At 46.0% G+C, this 19,404-nt stretch overlaps 1 protein-coding gene across 3 annotated transcripts in view; it reads right to left on the bottom strand.

Annotated features, from left to right (window-relative positions):
- The window catches only part of sin3aa (SIN3 transcription regulator family member Aa), a 170,023-nt gene that overhangs the window by 130,943 nt on the left and 19,676 nt on the right, over positions 1-19,404 (bottom strand). For all 3 annotated transcript variants that reach the window (XM_085972155.1, XM_085972159.1, XM_085972157.1), the window contains exon 2: positions 18,436-18,601. The gene's annotated coding sequence lies outside the window, so the exon portion shown is untranslated. The remainder of the gene's footprint in view (positions 1-18,435; positions 18,602-19,404) is intronic.

The following is a 19,404-nucleotide window of genomic DNA, read 5'->3' as shown; positions in this document are numbered from 1 at the left end:
CTTGAGCAGTATGTTCCTGAACCAACCAGGGGGCAGGCAATCTTAGATCTGGTCCTGTGTAATGAGACAGGATTAATAAAAAATGTCCTAGTAAAGGATCCCCTTGATATGAGTGACCATAACATGGTTGAATTCCAAATTCAGTTGGAGGGTGAGAGAGTTGGATCTCAAACCAGCGTACTAAGCTTAAATAAAGGAGACTATGAAGGTATGAGAGCAGAGTTGACTAAAGTGGACTGGGAAAATAGATTAAGGTGTAAGATGGTACAGGAGCAGTGGTGTACATTCAAGGAGATATTTCACAACTTTCAAGAAAAATATATTCCACTGAGGAAAAGACAGCCATCCGTGGCTAAGTAAAGTAATAAAGGATAGCATCCGACTGAAAACAAGGGCATATAAAGTAGCCAAATCTAGTGGGAGGATAGAAGATTGGGAAGCATTTAAAAGCCAGCAAAGAATAACTAAAAGATTAATTAAGAAAGGGAAGATAGATTATGAAAGTAAACTAGCAAAAAATATAAAAACAGATAGCAAGAGTTTCTAGTTATATAAAAAGAAAAAGGGTGGCTGAAGTGAATGTTGGTCCCTTAGAGGACGAGACCAGGAAATTAGTAGTGGGGAACATGGAGATGGCAAATACGCTGAACAAATATTTTGTATCAGTCTTTACAGTAGAGGACACTAAAAATATCCCAATACTGGACAAACAGGGGGCTATGGGGGGGAGGAGCTAAACACGATTAAAATCACTAAGGAGATGGTGCTCGGTAAGATAATGGGACTTAAGGTGGATAAATCCCCTGGACCTGATGGCTTACATCCTAGGGTCTTGAGAGAAGTAGCGGTAGGGATTGCAGATGCATTGGTGGTAATTTTCCAAAACTCCCGGGATTCAGGAAAGGTCCCAGCAGATTGGAAAACTGCTAATGTAATGCCCTTATTTAAAAAGGGAGGTAGACAAAAGGCTGGAAACTATAGACCAGTTAGCCTAACATCTGTGGTTGGTAAAATGTTGGAGTCCATTATTAAGGAAGCAGTAACAGGACATTTGGATAAGCATAATTTAATCAGTCAGAGTCAGCATGGTTTTATGAAGGCGAAGTCATGTTTGACAAATTTGCTCGAATTCTTTGAGGACGTAACAAACAGGGTGGATAAAGGGGAACCAGTGGATGTGGTGTATTTGGACTTCCAAAAGGCATTTGACAAGGTGCCATACAAAAGATTACTGCACAAGATAAAAAATCATGGGATTGGGGGTAATATACTGGCATGGGTGGAAGGTTGGCTATCTAATAGAAAACAGAGAGTTGGGATAAATGGTTCATTCTCGGGTTGGCAATCGGTAACTAGTAGTGTTCCGCAGGGGTCAGTGCTGGGACCCCAACTCTTTACAATCTATATTAACGATTTGGAGGAAGGGGACCAAGTGCAACGTATCCATGTTTGCAGACGATACAAAGATGGGAGGGAAAGCAGTGAGTGAGGAGGACATAAATAACCTGCAAAAGGACATAGACAGGCTAAGTGAGTGGGCGGAAATTTGGCAGATGGAATATAATGTTGGAAAGTGTGAGGTTATGCACTTTGGCAGAAAAAAATCAAAGAGCAAGTTATTATCTAAATGGAGAGAAACTGCAAAGTGTTACAGTACAAAGGGATCTGGGGGTCCTGGTGCATGAAACACAGAAAGTTAGTATGCAGGTACAGCAGGTGATCAGGAAGGCCAATGGAATCTTGGCTTTTATTGCAAGGGGGATGGAGTATAAAAGCAGGGAAGTCTTGCTTCAGTTATACAGGGTACTGGTGAGGCCACACCTGGAATACTGCGTACAGTTTTGGTTTCCATATTTAAGAAAAGATATACTTGCTCTCGAGGCAGTTCAGAGAAGGTTCACTCGGTTGATTCCGGAGATGAGGGGGTTGATTTATGAGGAAAGGTTGAGTAGGTTGGGCCTCTACTCATTGGAATTCAGAAGAATGAGAGGCGATCTTATCGAAACATAAGATTGTGAGGGGGCTTGATCGGGTGGATGCGGTGAGGATGTTTCCACTGATGGGTGAGACTAGAACTAGGGGGCATAATCTTAGAATAAGGGGCTGCCCTTTCAAAACTGAGATGAGGAGAAACTTCTTCACTCAGAGGGTAGTAAATCTATAGAATTTGCTACCCCAGAGAGCTGTGGAAGCTGCGACATTAAATAAATTTAAAACGGAGATAGACAGTTTCCTAGCTGATAAGGGAATTAAGGGTTACGGGGAGCGGGCAGGGAAGTGGACGTGAGTCTAGGTTCGGATCAGCCATGATCCTATTGAATGGCGGAGCAGGCCCGAGGTGCCGTATGGCCTACTCCTGCTCCTACTTCTTATGTTCTTATGACAGCCCTCTCATCCCAGGGAACAATCTAGTGAACTTTAGTTGCACTGCCTCTAAGGCAAGTATAGCCTTCCTCAGATAAGGAGATCAAAACTGTGCACATATCTCTCTTCCAGCACATGGTCAAATTCAGGATGCCACTGTAATAACCAGGAGAATCCCATACACTAACACTCCGCCATCACTGTGAATTTATTTTTTATATCATCAACACACCTCTGAATCTATCCCAAAAGGTACAACACGCTGATACGTGTGACACCATCTTTAATCCACCCAGGTCCAGCTGATTGTCCAAACTAGCCTCTGGTGCCTCCACAGTAAGGTGTTGGGACATTGCAAAGAAGAGTTTGTCTTTCATAGGAACAGGAGTAGGCCACAAAGCCCCTCGAACCTGTTCCGCCATCCAATTAGATTGTGGCTGACCTGTATCTTAACTCCATCTACCCGCCTTGGTTCCATAACCCTTAATACCCTTGCCTAACAAAAATCTATCAATCTCAGCGTTGGAATTTCCAGTTGACCCCCAGCCTCAACAGCTTTTTAGGAGGGAGAGAGTTCCAGATTTCCACTACCCTTTGTGTGAAGAAGTGCTCCCTGACATCACCCCTGAATGGCCTAGCTCTTTCAGAGCTGACGCGACATAACTTTTTTTTTAAAGTCGAGGCAGCTTTTATTTTTGCACCACTGTAGTATAGGAAATATTTCAGGTGTATTTGGCCACCCAGAACACACTGAATAGTGCGGGGTGGTTGATGGTAGGCATTAAGAACATAAGAACATAAGAAATAGGAGCAGGAATAGGCCACTTGGCCTCTCGAGCCTGCTCCGCCATTCAATAAGATCATGGCTGATCTTGGGCTCAAAGCCACTTCGCTGCCCGCTCCCCATAACCCTTCACTCCCTTATCTTACAAAAATCTGTCTGTCTCCACCTTAAATGTATTTAATGACCCAGCCTCCACAGCTCTCTGGGGCAGAAAATTCCACAAATTTACAACCCTGAGAGAAGAAGTTCCTCCTTATCTCAGTTCTAAAAGGGCGACCCTTTATTCTGAGACTGTGCCCCTAGTTCTAGATTTCCCCACGAGGGGAAACATCCTCTCTGCATCTACCTTGTCGAGCCCCCTCAGTATCTTATATGTTTCAATAAGATCACCTCTCATTCTTCTAAACTCCAAAGAGTATAGACCCAACCTGCTCAACCTTTCCTTATAAGTTAACCCCCTCATCTCTGGAATTAACCAGGTGAATCGTCTCTGAACTGCCTCCAATGCAAGTATATCCCTCCTTAAATAAGGAGACCAAAACTGTACGCAGTACTCCAGGTGTGGTCTCACCAATACCCTGTACTGTTGTAGCAGGACTTCCCTGCTTTTATACTCCAACGCCCTTAAAATAAAGGCCAACATTCCATTTGCCTTTTTGATTACTTGCTGTACCTGCATGCTAACTTTTTGTGTTTCATGCACAAGGACCCCCAGGTCCCTCTGAACTGTAGCATTTTGTAATCTCTCTCCATTTAAATAATAGTTTGCTTTTTTATTTTTCCTGCCAAAGTGGATAACCTCGCACTTTCCCACATTTATACTCCATCTGCCAAATGTTTGCCCACTCACTTAGCCTGTCTACATCCCTTTGCAGATTCTTTGAGTCCTCTGCACAACTTGCTTTCCCACCCATCTTTGTATCATTCGCAAACTTGGCTACATTACACTCAATCCCTTCATCCAAGTCATTAATATAGATTGTAAATAGTTGAGGCCCCAGCACCGATCCTTGTGGCACCCCACTAGTTACCGTTTGCCAACCAGAAAATGACCCATTTATCCCGACTCTCTGCTTTCTGTTAGTTAGCCAATTCTCTATCCATGCTAATATATTACCCCCAACTCCGTGAGCTCTTATCTTATGCAGTAATCTTTTATGTGGCGCCTTATCGAATGCCTTCTGGAAATCCAAATACACCACATCCACTGGCTCACCCTTGTCCACCCTGCTTGTTACATCCTCAAAGAACTCCAGCAAATTTGTTAAACATGATTTCCCTTTCATAAACATAGAAACATAGAAGATAGGAGCAGGAGTAGGCCATTCGGCCCTTCGAGCCTGCTCCGCCATTCAATGAGATCATGGCTGATGTTAAGTCTGTGTGTTATATTGAGAATTAATACACAGACCACAAGAGTAAACTTTAACAGGTCTTTACTAGTCGAAGGTCAGGGTGGAACTGCCCAATAAATCATTACACAGCACTTATATACCGGTGTGGTCACCACCGGTATTACAGTATACAGCAGCCAAGATAAAGTAGTGCAACTCTTAAAATAGTTCTCTTAAAGGTGGAACGGTTACATACACCACAATCCTCCCTTTTTAGCTTAACAGTATATATTCCCCATTAACATAACATAACATATGTACACAACTTCATGTAAAAACAGTTCACAGATTCAGTCTCTCTGGAGGCTTCCTGACTCGGTCCGGATAACGCCTCGGTGGTGTAGTAGTTTTCGGTGGTGTAGTAGGTTCTTTTGGCAAGGTCGATTCGGCTTGAATGCCAGTGTCGAGTTCATCTGATTCCAGTATCACCGGATCGGAGGTAGATACTATGGGTATCTCTGCTTCATCATTAGGCGTATAGTGTTGTGGAGTAGGTTGTCCCTTTTCGGATGACTCTATGATCTGGTCAACATGGCGCCTTATTATGCTTTCACCAATGTCCACGGTATACATCAGCGGTCCTAGTCGTGTGCAAATAGTTCCAGGCTGCCATTTCTCGGTACGGTAGTCCCGGGCCAAAACTTGTTGACCTATCTGGAAGGTTCTAGTTGGCCTTTCATTCATGCCTTGAAATTGCCGGTTCTCTACGTCCCTTCTGATGTTTGGCTTGATCAAATCCAGCCGGCATCTTAGTCTTCTATTGAAAAACATCATGGCGGGAGTTTGGTTTGTAACCGCATGTGTTGCATTCCTGTACGCCAACAAGAAGTTATCTACCTTATGTTGTAGATTTATGTCTTCATTACCCATGGCCTTTATGGCCTTCTTGAAGGTCTGGACAAACCTTTCAGCTAATCCATTGGTGGCGGGATGGTATGGGGCGGACGTGTAGTGCTTAACCTCATTGTTTTTTAAGAACTTCCTGAATTCTTCGGACACAAGTTGCGGTCCATTATCAGAACAGATCTGTTCCGGCAGCCCATTCCTGGCAAATATGGTCCTTAATACTGTGATGGTTTTTTCCGTGGTGGTGGAGGACGTCTTTATTACCTCCGGCCACTTGGAGTGTGCATCCACCACGATTAAGAACATTGAGTCCATAAATGGACCAGCAAAATCGATATGTACCCTTTGCCATGGAGATGAGGGCCACTCCCATGGATGTAGAGGAGCTTGTGGTGGGGCGTTTTGGACCTTCTGGCATCCTAGACAGCTCTTGGTCATTTCTTCGATGTCTCCATCGATACCTGGCCACCACACAAACGCTCTGGCTAGGTTCTTCATTTTTACTCCACCCAGATGCCCCTCGTGAAGCTCCTTTAGCACTTTATGCTGGAGTTTGGGTGGAATCACCACTCTGGATCCACACATCAAAGTTCCTCGGCACACTGACAGCTGCTCTCTTCTTTGCGAGAATGCTGGCAACAGTGGTTCGCCATGTGCTGGCCATCCCTTCACCGTTAAATCGTAGACTCGTGAGAGAGTCGGGTCATTTCTCGTTTCCTTTTCGATGGTAGAATTTGTTACTGGTAGACATTCCACTATGGTTGAGTGGAACATCTCCACTGGGTCCACTGTAGGCGCCTCTTCTATCGTTGGCAACGGTAGGCGCGATAAACCGTCAGCATTCCCATGCTGTTTTGATCCTTTGTATTCTATGTCATATTGGTGTGCCCCTAGGAAAAGGGACCACCTCTGTAGCCTTTGCGCTGTCATAATGGAAACGCCCTTTTTAGGGTTGAATATGGATACCAACGGCTGGTGGTCTGTCAGCAGTGTAAACTTCTGGCCCTGCAGGTAATGGTTAAACTTCTTTACTCCCCACACCAGGCTGAGAGCCTCCCTATCTATCTGAGCATAGTTGCGCTCAGCGGAGGTCAATGATCTGGATGCAAATGCGACTGGCCTTTCCAAGCCATTTGGCAACTTGTGTGAGAGTACTGCTCCAATACCATAAGGAGAAGCATCACAAGCTAAACGAATAGGTAGCGTTGGGTTGAAGTGAGCCAACACTTCCTCTGAGGTGATCAATGCCTTGCTTTTGCGAAAGGCCTTCTTACAGTCCTCGCTCCACTTCCATGGTACTTCTTTCTGCAAAAGAGCATTCAGCGGGTGCAGCACCGTGGATAGATTTGGCAGAAACTTATGGTAATAGTTAATCAACCCTAGGAACGACCTCAACTGGGATACATTTTCCGGAGCGGGAGCCTTCACAACAGCTTTGATCTTGTCAGGTGACTTGTGCAGCCCCTCCTGGTCAATGACATGACCACAGTACGAGATCCGTTTCTGAAAGAACTCACATTTCTGGCGATTAACTCGAAGGCCATATTCCTTCAACCTGGTGAGCACCAGTTTCAAATTTGCAAGGTGTTCCTCATCGTCATCTCCTGTAATCAGGATATCGTCCAAGTAACATTGAGTGCTTGGAATTCCCTGTAATACCTGCTCCATGGCCCTCTGCCAAATTGCTGGAGCCGAAGCCACTCCAAAAACCAGTCTATTATATCGATACAAGCCTCTGTGCGTGTTGATTGTGAGATACTGGCGCGACTCTTCCTCAACTTCCATCTGTAAGTACACTTGCGCCAGGTCTATCTTGGTGAAGCGTTTCCTGCCAGACAATGAAGCAAAGATATCCTCAATCCGCGGAAGCGGATATTGCACCGTGTGAAGCACCGGGTTAACTGTGATCTTGAAGTCTCCACAGATGCGGACCTTCCCCGGTTCCCCTGGCTTGTTACTCGATGAACGCTTCATGACGGGAACAATGGGCGTGGCCCACTCACTCCCGTCCACCTTAGACAGTACTCCTGAACGTTCTAGCCCTTCCAGCTCAGCTTCCACAGCAGGTCGTATCGCATAACGTACCGGTCTGGCTTTGAAAAATTTTGGGTTTGCATGTTCTGCAATCTTGATTTTTGCCTTAATTCCTCTCAGTGTTCCCAGTCCCTGTTGGAACACCTCTTTCGCCTCATCCAATATTCTGGACAATCGTTCAGGTTTGACATCTTTTTTTCCGGAATCTACCGTTATTGCGTTTAGGGAGTGCCAGTCCATATTTATTTTCCTGATCCACTCCCATCCCAGAAGTGGTGGACCTCCCTCAGGTAGTACATATAAGTCCATTCCTTGGTGTTCTTTGCCCTTGTGTACCACCTTGACTTTTATCTTTCCGATGGGGTATACTCTTTGCCCCGTGTATGTCTGCAATACTATCTCCGTATCCCGTAGGGGAATATGTTTGAATAACTTTTTGTAATCTTGCTTATTCATGACCGTCAACGCCGATCCGGTGTCCAATTCCATCTTCACTTGGACTCCTGCTATCTGCAGTGTGACCCAGATAGTTTGTCGGTCAGCTTCCTTACTCACATTGTGAATTCTCAGACTACCCAGTTCCTTGCTGTTGGAGTCTGAATCCGAATTATGTTCATCCGAACACTTCTCAGCCACCTTATGTACCTTTCTGCACTTTTCCTGCGGTGACTTTTTGTTGCTGGTCTTCTTTCCTGACCGGCATACTTTAGCTATGTGACCAAGCTTGCCACATTTTCTACATTCCTGGTTTTTAAACCAGCATTGGTTCTGATCGTGTGTTGTCTTTCCACAACGATAACATTTCGTTGTACCCAAAGCCATTTGATCTACGCTGAGTACCACTGCCTTCAGCTGCATTTCCGCAGTGCCTCTCGCTGCGGCTTCGTGCGATGCTGCAATAGTGACAGCCTTATCAAGTGTAAGATCATTCTCTTCAAGCAGCCGCTTTTGTGTTCCTTCTTTCGACAATCCACACACGAATTTGTCTCTCAGTGCCTCTGTCAGACTTTCCCCAAACTGACAGTATTTCGCTAGCTTACGCAGTTCAATTAGATACTCCGCGTTGCCTTCCTCTTTCAGTTGCGTTCTCGCATAAAATTTAAATCGTTCCGCTAACATCAGCGGTGTGGGGTTCAAATGATTTTTCAGGATAGCAACAATTTTAGCGAAAGTCTGATCCGCCGGTTTAGCTGGTGATAGAAGATGCTTCAAAACCCGTATGTCTTCGCACCCATTGAGTTTAGTAAGGTTAGTGCTTTATCTTCATCTGATATTTTATTTGCCTTACAATATATCTCTATGCGTTCTACATACGTGGCCCAATCTTCAACATCGGGATCGAAATCGTTGATGTTACCACGCTTAGGCATCCTCGCACTCTTCTTAAGAAACAAAAAGAAATTTTTCTTTAACTTTTTTTTTCAAAATGGCGGTTTCCCGCGCTCGTCTTCTTCCCCGCCTACGAAAATGGCGGTTTCCCGCGTTTGCCTTTCTCCCCCCCGCTGGCTGTAATGGCGATTGCCGTATTGCTGCGTTCGCCCTCCCCAGCGGTTTTCAAATCGTGCCTCCCAGCCCCTCTTGCAGTCCGGTCCTTTCCCCCGGCTGCGGCTGAGTTCTCCGCGGTTTTTTAAAAAATTTTCTCCCGCGCCTTACGGCGTCCCGTTCGCTGCGCCTCGCGGCCTCGGTAGCTGCCCGGCCTTTCTCACCGGTCGCGGTCGAGCTCTCTCTCGACGCTGTTGCGTCTCCCAGCCCGCTTGCAGCCCGGTCTTTTACACCGGCTGCGTTTGTCGCGGTCGAGCCCTCTCTCGACGCTGTTGCGTCTCCCAGCCCGCTTGCAGCCCGGTCTTTTACACCGGCTGCGTTTGCATTCACCGCGGCTCCCGTGCCTTACGCTGCCCCAGTCTCAGCGCCTCTGGCCCCGACTTCTGTCCGGCTCTTTTCCCCGGCCGTGGTCGAGTTCTCCGCCCTTATATCCTCCGTTTTTCCCTCCCCTACTTCACAGTCAACGTGGCCGACTTGCTGCTCGTCGCTGATCGGCTTACCCACCACCGTGATAGAAGGGATGATCACTGCCTGTTGCTGATGGAAGGCTTCGTGTCAGAATTCTTCCTTTGCTCTGCAGACCCGAGTCTTTTCTCAGCAGAATGATGAGGGCGGATGCCTCCTTCTCGACGCCCGTTAAACTGCCTTGGATGTATCTCTGCCGCAGGGTAAGATCGTACTCGTCGCCACTGTTAAGTCTGTGTGTTATATTGAGAATTAATACACAGACCACAAGAGTAAACTTTAACAGGTCTTTACTAGTCGAAGGTCAGGGCGGAACTGCCCAATAAATCATTACACAGCACTTATATACCGGTGTGGACACCACCGGTATTACAGTATACAGCAGCCAAGATAAAGTAGTGCAACTCTTAAAATAGTTCTCTTAAAGGTGGAACGGTTACATACACCACAGCTGATCATCCAAATTCAGTACCCTGTCCCTGCCTTCTCCCCATATCCCTTGATCCCTTTAGCCTCAAGAAATATATCCAACTCTTTCTTGAATATATTTAATGAACTGGCCTCCACCGCCCTCTGTGGCAGAGAATTCCACAGGTTCACCACTCTCTGGGTGAAGAAATTCCTCCTCATTTCAGTCCTAAATGGCTTACCCCTTATCCTTAGACTATGACCCCTGGTTCTGGACTCCCCGGCCATCAGAAACATCCTTCCTGCATCTAGTCTGTCCAGACCTGACAGAATTTTATAGGTTTCGATGAGATCCCCTCTCAACCTTCTAAACTCCAGTGAGTATAAGCCCAATCGACACAATCTCTCCTCATACGTCATTCCTGCCATCCCAGGTATCAGCCTGGTGAATCTTCGCTGCACTCCCTCCATGGCAAGAACGTCCTTCCTCAGGTAAGGTGACCAAAACTGCACACAATACTCAAGGTGCGGTCTCACCAAGGCCCTGTACAACTGTAGCAAGACATCCTTGTTCCTGTACTCGAACCCTCTTGCTACGAAGGCCAACATACCATACCATACCAGAGGCCTGAGCACATAATCTAGGCCAACACTCCAGTGCAGTGCTGAGGGAGTGCTGCACTGCCGGAGGTGCCGTCTTTCAGATGAGATGTTAAACAGAAGCCCCGTCTGCCCTCAGGTGGACGCAAAAGAACCCATTGCACTATTTCGAAGACGGGCAGGGGGAGTTATCCCCAGTGTCCTGGGCCAATATTTATCCCTCAAATTAACATCACTAAAAAATCAGATTATCTGGTCATTATCACATTGCTGTTTGTGGGAGCTTGCTGTGCACAAATTGGCTGCTGCATTTTCTACATTACAACAGTAAAACATGCTGACTCTGTTTGACTGCAGTATGTTTTTCTAAATGCCCTGCTACTGCTTCCTTAATGAAGGACTCCAGCATTTTCCCAATGACAGAAGTTAGGCTAACTGGTCTATAGTTTCCTGCTTTCTGGCTCCCTCCTTTCTTAAATAGGGGTGTTGCATTTGTGGTTTTCCAATCCGCTGGGACCTCTCCAGAGTCCAGGGAATTTTGGTATATTGCAACCAATGCATCCACTATCTCTGCAGCCACTTCTTTTAAGACCCTGGGATGCAGGCCATCTGGTCCAGGGGACTTGTCGTCTTTTAGTCCCATTATTTTATCGAGTATCGTTTCCTTAGGGATAGTGATTGTCTTTAGTTCCCCCCTCCCTGTGGCCCCTTGATTATCCATTATTGGGATGTTGTTAGTGTCTTCTACAGTGAAGACAGATGCAAAATATTTGTTCAGAGTCTCTGCCATTTCCCCGTTCCCCATTATTAATTCCCCAGTCTCATCCTCTAAGGGACCAATGTTTACTTGTAGCTACCCTCTTCCTTTTTATATACCTGTACAAGCTCTTACTATCTGTTTTAATGTTTCTTGTCAGCTTACTCTCATAATTCATCTTCTCTCTCTTTATTATTTTTTTCGTCATCCTTTGCTGGTTTTTAAAAATTTCCCAATCCTCTGGTCTCCCACCAATCTTGGCAACATTGTATGCCTCCGTTTTCAATTTGATACCATCCTTTACTTCCTTAGTTAGCCACGGATGGTGCTCCCTTCTCTTAAAATCTTTCTTTCTCACTGGAATATATTTTTGTTGAGAGTTATGAAATATCTCCTTAAATGTCCGCCACTGCATTTCAACTTTCTTACCCTTTAATTTGTTTTCCCAGTCCACTTTAGCCAGTTCTGCCCTCATGCCATTATAATTGCCTTTGTTTAAGATCAGGACACTGGTTTGGGATACAACTTTCTCACCCTCCCAATTGAATTTGAAATTCAACCATGCTATGATCACTCTTTCCTAGAGGATCCTTTACTATGAGATCATTTATTAATTCTGTCTCATTACATAGTACCAGAACCAAGATAGCCTGCTCCCTGGTTGGTTCCATTACATACTGTTCTAGGAAAACATCCCGGATACACTCTATGAACTCCTCCTCCAGGCTACCATGGCCAATTTGATTTGTCCAATCAATATGGAGATTAAAATCACCCATGATTATTACCGTACCTTTTTTACAGGCCTCCATTATTTGTTGATTTATACTCTGTCCAACAGCATTGCTACTGTTCGGGGACCTGTAGACTACACCCACCAGAGACTTTTTCCCCTTATTATTTTTTATCTCCACCCAAACCAATTCTACATCTTGATCTTCTGAGCCAATATCACTTCTCACCACAGCACTGATCCCATCTTTTACAAACAGAGCCACCCCACCTCCCTTTCCTTTCTTTCTATCTTTCCAAATTATCATATGCCCTGGAATATTGAGTTCCCAGCCCTGGTCGCCTTGCAACCACGTCTCTGTAATGGCAATCAGATCATACCCATTTGTATCTATTTGTGCCATCAACTCATTTATCTTGTTACGAATGCTGCGTGCATTCAGATATAGAGCTTTTAACTTTGTCTTTTTACCATTTTTCCTTGTTTTGGCCTTTTTTTCTGTTACACTCTTATCTTTAAACATTCTGTCCCTTTCTTGCATTACCATTTGTAAGACTTGTGCTCCACAACTAGCGCACATGCCATGAATAAATTTTAAAAACATGTTCATGTGGATGTATCCAAACTAGATTCGAGATATCCTTGTACTTAGATGTAAGTATTAGGATTAAAAGCAGGGTAAGTTGAAAGTCACCTGTTCATCAAGATGAGGTTCCATGCAGTGGTAGAACAGCGCTTTTTAAAAATAATTCTGGGGGTGTAGGTGTCACTGGCAAGGCCAGCATTTATTGCCCATCCCTAATTGCCCTTGAGAAGGTGGTGGTGAGCCGCCTTCTTAAACTGCTGCAGTCCGTGTGGTGAAGGTACTCCCACAGTGCGGGTTAGGGAGGGAATCCAGGTTTTGACCCAGCGACGATGAAGGAACGCTGATATATGCCCAAGTCAGGATGGTGTGTGACTTGGAGGGCAACTTGGAGGTGGTGGTGTTCCCATGCGCCTGCTGCCCTTGGCCTTACCCCCACACAGCAAGCCCCCAGTTTCAGCCAGTCCATCTGGGGTAGTAACTGTAAAAAGGCTAGGTGTGTCAACAGAGGGAAGAACAGAGAATCTGATCTGCTTTGGTGAACCTCCAGGTAACTGGCTCAAGAGCGACGCTGACAGAGACCTGGGAGCTGCTCCATCTCCTGCCATATATACCACAGACGCCGCATCTTATATAGATATTCATGCACAAAAAATGGGCTGCTTCTGTGATCTCGGCTCAATCCAAACAAAATGACACCCTTTCCCACATTCCCTGACTGATCCCGATGGGACCAGACGTAAGAAAACTACTAGGCACTTGGTCTAAGCGTTAAACAAAGCTTTAATCAACTGTTTTACAACATGGAGGTCTAGTTGTGTCCTTCACTAGTTCCTGTTAAGAATGTCCTGCGCAAGCTGGGCCCGTGCCCGAGTATTTATACTCTCCCTGGACAGCGCCACCCGCAGGCCGCTCAGTATTGTTTCATAAGTTTTTCTTTCATGAATGACTGATTCATGTCAGGACCTATGGTGCTCCGTGTTTTGACTGGCTGTGCTCCTGAAAGCCCACCCAACTTACCTGTGCAGCATCTCAAATCATTCTTTATATACAATTAAAGAAATGAAAGACTTGCATTTCTATAGCGCCTTTCATGACCTCAGGGCGTCCCAAAGCGCTTTACAGCCAATGAAGAACTTTTTCAAGTGCGGGCACTGATGTGATGTAGGAAAGGCGGCAGCCAATTTGTGCACAGCAAACGATATATATATATATATACATATATTTTTTTTGGCCAACTTTTGTGTTCACCAAATTGTTGGTGCTAGGGACGAATAACTATTTCAGACACTCCAGTCTGAGCAAAACGATTCCTGTGCAGAAAGTGGACTGGCGATACAGCGTCAACTCAATCGGAACCGAACCAGAGCACTCCATCAGATATCACATGACTGGATGCAGAGCTCCCTCTTCTCCTCCCCAACAAGGTGCATCAGCACCAACTTCTGAAGGGCGACCCCAACTGCAGTAGTCTGGTTCTTTTTTCCTACACTCCTCACTCTTATAGCCTCACAGAGTGAGACTGTCATTCAGTGCCAAATTGTGAGCAGTTTCACGCGGAGGCTGGGCAACTGGGAACGGAGACCGCGCAGCAGTCAGCAGAGAGAGAGAATACTTTTATCCCATCAGTACGGGCTGGATTCAAACCCAAGTCTCAGAGGTGAAGAGACAATGGGCTCGATTTTCCAAGCCCTGAGGAGGCGGGTTTGGAGGCGGGAGTGGTGGGAAAATTGCAGAATCGGGGGGCAGGAACCCACCTCGCCCCCATGCCAATGTCCCAGGAGGCGGGTATCCAACCTGTGCTGGGAGCCACCCCCCGCCCCCCCCCGAGGCGGGAAGGGGATTAGTGCTAATTAACTGCCTGTTAACAGGTAGTTAACAGGCAGTTTTTTGCCTAATCCCTATTTCTAGCCCTGAAGCGTGGGCTGTCTGACGGCTCCGAACCACGCCAAGTTAGCGAGGCGGACTGTCGGTCTGCAGGGGTTGGAGGGGTCGAGAGATCCGTTGTGCAGGTGAGTGATGGGTGCATGTGTGCAGAGGTAAGTGTGTGAGATAAGTGTAAAGTGTTTTAATAAGTTTTACTTACCTTTACTTTCTCCTGCAGGCTTCCTTCCTTCAGTTCTCGGGAGTCCCTCAGCTCACCGGCACAGAAAGCAGAATGGCCGCTGAACTGTCAAAAGCTGCAGCCTCTGCTTTCTGGTCTGGAGAGATCTCTAACTGAGTCTGAGTAGAAGGACTCAAGTTAGAAGACAGATTGTCAGCGTTTGACAGCTTCACAGAGCTGTCAAACGCTGATTTTTCATCTGTCAAAAGCTCTTGACAGATGAAATGTCAATTGCTGACGTCACCAGTAACCAGGTGTCCCTTAATTGGCCTGCTGAGCCCGCTGGGCGGGCTTAACAAGGTCAATCAAGGGAAAATAGTGTGGGTTGGCCACAAGTCGATGGAGGCGGGACTACAACCCAAAAAGTGGGAGTCCCGCCTCCAAAAGCTCCACATTGACAAAATCGAGCCCAATGTGTTAGTTCACTACACCTGCCAGTCCCTGTCAAAATCTGTTGTTAGTGAAACCTTTGCTTGCCCTCCAGTGATGGAAGGGAAAAGGACTAAAGACAAAGATAAAGAGGTGGAAATTGCTGCCTTCATCAATAGAGTCATAGAGTCGTAACGGCACAGAAGGAGGCCATTCGGCCCATCGAGTCCGTGCCGGCTCTCTGTAGAGCAATCCAGTCAGTCCCATTCCCCCGCTCTATCCCCGTAGCCCTGCAAGTTTATTTCCCTCAAGTGCCTATCCAGTCTCCCCTTGAAAACAGAGTGTCTCCGCTTCCACCACTTCCGTCGGCAGCGAGTTCCAGGTCCTCGCCACTCTGCGTAAAAAAGTTTTTCCTCACGTCCCCCCTGTATCTCTTGTCCAAAACCTTAAATCTGTGTCCCCTAGTCCTTGTACCATCAACTAGTGGGAACAGCCTTTCCCCGTCTAGCCTATCCGAACCCGTCATAATCTTGTACACCTCTATCAAATCACCCCTCAACCTCCTTTGCTCTAATGAAAACAAATCCAGTTTCTCCAACCTGTCCTTGTAGCTAAGATCCCCCATCCCCGGAACCATTCTGGTAAATCTCCTCTGCACCCTCTCAAGGGCCTTCACATCCTTCCTAAAGTGTGGTGACCAGAACTGGACACAATACTCCAGTTGTGGCCTAACCAGCACTTTATAAAGGTTCAGCATAACTTCTCTACTTCTGTACTCAATACCTCTATTTATGAAGCCCAAGATCCCATATGCTTTGCTAACCACTCTCTCAATATGTCCTGCCACCTTCAGGGACCTATGCACATTAACTCCCAGGTCCCTCTGTCCCTGCACACTCTTTAAAACTGTGCCATTAAGTGTATATTGCCTCTCCCTGTTCCTTCTTCCAAAATGCATCACCTCACACTTCTCTGTATTAAATTCCATCTGCCACTTGAACTCAGCGGCTCCATGGGCAAGTTCTGTCAGTTCCCTGCTGGGCAGAGTGCTTTTTGTAGAAGAAATAACACACAGCAGAGAAAGCTATCAAATCCTATATAGCATACCTCTGGTTGGCCAGTGGAGAGAAACATCAGCAGTGGCTCCAGAGAAGACCCTGGCCTTGATAGCTCACTCCAGTTAAACAACCACAAACTGCATTTATATATATATAGGGCCTTTGACATAGAAAAATGCCCTAAAGCACTTCACCGAGAAGACAAGCAGCAAGCACTGAGCCTTTGCGAAAGAGTTAGGAGAGGTGATCGAAAGCTTGATCCAAGTGATGTTTTAAAGGTGGGCGAGAGAGAATCCCAGATAGGAAGGTCAAGGTGGCTGTACTGTCATCAAAGGTGGAGTGGAGGGAGGGAAGGGAAAGGAGATACACTGGGGGTCAGATTCAGAGGATGTAGGAGGAGGCATAAGGCTGGAGAATGCTGCAGAGATAGAGTGGGTTGGAACCATGGAGGAATTTGTAGACAGCGATGCGGATTTTAAATTTGATCCATTGTGGGGACAGTGAACCAATGTAGTACAGCAGGGACGGGTAATGAGCAAGTGGAGCTTAGTGTCAGACAGGGTGCAGACAGTAAGTTTTGGACAATTTGGAGTTTATGAAGGTGGAGGAGGCCATCAAGGAGGGCACTGGAGAAGGCAAGTCTAGAGGTAACAAAGACAGGGATAAGGTTTTTGGTAGAAATGGGGTCAAGGCAGGGGTCAAGGCAAGTACCGTTGCAAATATGAAAGTAAGAGGACTTGGTAGTGTATGGGATAAGGAGCTGGACTGAAACTGCATGCAGTCTAGTTCAGCTGAGGTGGGGGATAGGGCTGATGGCAAGGGTGTGGAGTTCTTGGCAGGGGATCGAACACAATGGCCCATAAATTCGGGTCCCAACGCGTGAGTACGCACGGGGTACTCACGCATGGACCCGATGGAAGTGCCGGTTTCTTGCATGCGCGGGAAACCGGCACTTCCGTTCCTCTGAACGAAGGGGTTCAAAGGTCGAACGCGTGCGCGCGGGAGTCTGCGCGTGCGCTTTGAACTTACGTTTTTTTTACAGGTTTTTCCGTGAGGGTAAGTCTTTAGATTTTAGAAATGTAAAAACCAGGCATAAGGCCTGCATTTTAAAAGGTAAGTGGTCAATTAATTAAAATTAAAATATTTTTTCCACAGGTTTATTATTTTTAAATACTTTAAAGCAAGGTAAGTTTATTTTTGGCCCCGTTTTTTTATAAAATTACTTTTTTCAAAAATTTAAATTATTGTTTAAAATAGTTTATTTAAAAAGTGTGATTTTTTAAAAAATTTATTTGAAGGTTTACTGTTATTTTGGGGCCCGTATATTCATAAGTTTAGACAGGTCTTCCTGTCAATCTTATGAATTGGCTTTTCCCTCCTCTGATTGGCTGCCCATGGCTCACGTGATCCCAGGGGGCGCATCGCACTAACTACGCCCCTGGGACACGCAAGCACAGCGCGCCAGTAGCTGGGCCAGGCCCCGGAGCGGAATTCCACGGGGCCCTACAGCTCAACTGTCGGCGCGCAAGGTAAGTGCAGGTCGGGGGCTTGCACCCGTGGGAAGCCCCCGACCCGAATTTCTGGGCCAATGGCTTTGGTCTTCCTGATGTTCAATTGTAGGAGATTCTGGTTCATCCACCCCTTAATGTTAGACAGACGGCCTGACAACACAGGGGTGGTGGTGGGGTTGGGAGAGGTGATGAACAGGTCAAGCTGGTGTCGCCACCACATGTATGAAAGCTTACCCAGTGTCTACAAATGGTGTCACCAAGAGGCAGCATGTAAACGAGGAAAAGGAAAGGGGCCAAGAATGGATCCTTAGGGAGTTCTGGTCGGGAGCTGCATTGGGACAAGCAGGAATGGAACAACACAAGGGTAGTGCCCAGGAGATGGACTACAGTCAGCGGAGAAGAAAGGGGACCAGCCACATGACACACTGCAGAGAGGTCCAGGAAGAGAAGGAGGGATAAAACATCACAGTTGCAATCGCAGAGGATATCGTTGGTGACTTTGACTGGGGTGGTCTCAGTGCTGTGGGCAGGGCAGAAACCAGACTGAATGGGTTTAAATAGTGCCCGGTGAGAATACAGCTGGGAAGCAAGAATATCTCCAAAGACCTTAAAGAAGGAGAGGTTAGAGGCCGAGTGCTAGTTGGAGGGAGCAGACAGAACAAGGGTGGGATTTTTGAGGAGATGGAGGTAGGAAGGCATAGTGACATCAAAAAAAAGAAGTCCGAGGCACAAGGGGGTGAAGAAGGAAAACAAATTAAGGGAAAGAAAAAGTAATCCATCAATAATCGCAAACAAAAGGTGCAACCAAAACAGGACAAGAAAGAGGACTTGAAGATAAAGTACAGAACAGAAAAAATTTAAATGATGAAAAAAAAAATCTTACCTGGACAGTCACAAAATCTGTGAAAAGATGGTCTCGAAACGTTGGTTGGGTCTTGTACGGGTGGGAGGTCCACAGGGTAGCAGACGATCTCCTTCCACAAAGCAACAAGACGCTCTCCTGAAGCCAATGATGTGCAGATAGGATGAGCATGTGTTGGACACAGCCTCTGAAATGCAGGATCCCATCTTTAGATGACTTATCAGACTTACTTTAGCTTAACGTAGACACTTCAATACGGCAACAAGGTGAGGGGCGATTAATCGACATAAAACAGGGAGCAAAATAGTAATTGACTGAAGTTATTGTACTTGTCAAATAAATTAAACTCAAGAACTACACTTCTAAGAACTAAAATTTGAGATGAAGAAAGAAGTATTTTTTTCTAAGACTAAAATAATTCTGGTCAGCAATCCATATTTTTTGGAACAGATGTTGGAAATTGAAACAGACAAATAACATCTTTGTTGTTATTCCAAGAAGGAGATGTACATTTATATAGCGCCTTTCGCATCCTGAGGACATTCCCAAGTGCTTCACAGCCAATGAATTACTTTTAAAGTGCAGTCCCTGTTGTGCGATCGGCAAATGGGAAAGTCAATCTGCACACAGCAAGGTCCCACAAACAGTAATAAGATGAATTACCAGTTAATCTGTTTTAGTGGTGTGGACACTCTTTTTTCGGGGGGAAACGTGTCCGCAGATCTTTTACACCAACCTGAACAGGTAGATGGAGCCTCAATTTAACATCTCACCTGAAAGAAGCTCAGACTGTGCAGCCTTCCCTCAGTACTGCGTTGATGCCTCATCCTGGATGGGGCTTGACCCCAGAACCTTGTGACTCAGAGGCAGGGCTGAGCCAAGCTAGCATTCACAAATCTCCTCACTGTTTCTTAACGTTCACGTGACCTCGAGTTACCCGACAACTTTTGAAAAATTCTTGAAAAGTCTCAAATGAGAAATAAGCACAAA

Source organism: Somniosus microcephalus, chromosome 32 (genome assembly GCF_052327205.1).
Source record: "Somniosus microcephalus isolate GS21.2 chromosome 32, FLI_Smic_1.0, whole genome shotgun sequence".
Lineage (NCBI taxonomy): Eukaryota > Metazoa > Chordata > Chondrichthyes > Squaliformes > Somniosidae > Somniosus > Somniosus microcephalus.
The sequence above is the reverse complement of the archived record's forward strand: the minus strand, read 5'-3'. Positions and strand labels throughout refer to the sequence as shown.